The 1,789-nt window shown below is 43.9% G+C and overlaps 1 long non-coding RNA gene across 1 annotated transcript in view; it reads left to right on the top strand.

Annotated features, from left to right (window-relative positions):
• LOC111733202 overlaps positions 1-1,789 on the top strand; it is a 6,017-nt gene that overhangs the window by 3,651 nt on the left and 577 nt on the right. The window contains exon 2 of the long non-coding RNA XR_002777884.1: positions 538-646. This is a non-coding gene — a long non-coding RNA (uncharacterized LOC111733202). The remainder of the gene's footprint in view (positions 1-537; positions 647-1,789) is intronic.

Below are 1,789 nucleotides of genomic sequence, written 5' to 3' on the forward strand. Positions count from 1 at the left end.
GAGACCAAGACGAGGCAAGTAAAGCATTTGTCTCAGGCACAAAATTTAAGGGACACCAAAAACTCAATAATCAAGATAAATAATATTTCAGTGCAATTTTTTAAAAATAGTGCGAAAAATGCATGATGAACACAACATCAGAATTTAAAATAAACACAAGATCACTATCACTGATACTCCTTTCCCCTTTAGGCTCTCCTGTGGCTTGGCACAGCCCTGTTACTTACTGATCCCATCCTTAGGAAAACTTGATATTTTGTTCATCACAGCTTTTCTTGCATTAATTTGCATTTTCAAATCTTGTTTTTAAATATTATATCGGTTACTGAGTTTTTGGCCTTAAATTTTGCACCCAAGGCAAGTGCCTCACTTGCCTCACCCTAGTCCCGGTCCTGTGCCCTGCTGCGACCTCCAGGCTTCAGCCAATTGCACCACTGGCCTTCCCCCAGCGTGCCCTCTGGGGCTCTGTCCCACCTGCACCTTCTCCTGTGCTGCTTCCCCTGCCTGAGATGATCTCCTCCCATCCTTGGCCTCCAGGTCGGCTTTCGGGACTCAACCACCTCTTCGTGGAGTCCTCCTGTTATCCCCAGACTGGACTGGGTACTCCTCTATGCCCCGAGGTCACCAGCTGTCACAATGCTTGTGGGTAAGTATGCTTCTTGAAGTCATGTGGAATTTGTCCTTTTAACTCTAGGCTCTATAACAGTTGGCAAACAGTTGGTGCTCAATAAATGCTGATTCCGTGAATGGTGGCTTAGAGCTATTGGAGGAACTCAGGATTAGCCAGGGAGATCGCAGGAACTCCAAAGAAAGTGACATCTGAGATACTCCAGAGAACAAGGCAGCTGCTTCCAGGTCCTGCAGTCTAACCCCAGCCCGTGGCCACCTTACCTGAGCCGGGGCACCTTTCCCAGCAGCATCCTTCCCAGCCAGGCACCGTCCTTCCTGAATCTCTGTTGCTCCTGGGGCCTCAGCCTCTGTTCCTGTCCAGTCCTCCAGTTGTCCTCGCCCTGCCCTGTGCAGAGGATTGAAAGAAGATGAGGTTGAAAGTAGCTGAGGGTCTGGACCTCAACTTTATAGATTCAGAAACCTGAACTTTTAAAAGATAAAGCCCATTAGCATGCTTACTATCAAAAAACAGAAACCAAGTGTCAGTGCGGATGTGGAGAAACTGTCGATGGGAGTGTAAATGGTACAGCTGCCATGGAAAACGATATGATGGTTCCTCAAGAAATTAAAAATAGAATTACCATATGATCCAACAATACCATTTCTGGGGATATATCCAAAAGAATTGAAAGCAAGACCTCAAAGACATTTGCACACCCATATTCCATAGCCATGTTTGGCCTTTATTCACGATAGCCAGAAGGTCCCAAATGTCCTTCAGTGAGTGAATGGATAAACAAAATGTGACACGCACGTGCACATACACGCACACACACACGAATATTATTCAGCCTTAAAAAAGCAATTGTAACACATGTTACAACATGGATGAACCTTCAAGACATTATGCCAAATGAAATAAGCGAGTCACAAAAAGACAAATAACTGTATGATTTCACTTATATGAGGTACCTAGAGTAGTCATAGATACAGAAGATAGACTGGTGCTTTGCAGGGGCCAGGAAGAGAAGGATGGGAAACTGTTGTTTCATGGGTATAGATTTTCAGTTTTGCAAGATGAAAAAGTTCTGGAGGTTGCACAACAATGTGAATATACTTAACACTACTGAATTGTACACTTAAAAATCATTAAGGTGGTAAATTTTATATTATGCTTATA

Source organism: Pteropus vampyrus, unplaced genomic scaffold, assembly GCF_000151845.1.
Source record: "Pteropus vampyrus isolate Shadow unplaced genomic scaffold, Pvam_2.0 Scaffold539, whole genome shotgun sequence".
Lineage (NCBI taxonomy): Eukaryota > Metazoa > Chordata > Mammalia > Chiroptera > Pteropodidae > Pteropus > Pteropus vampyrus.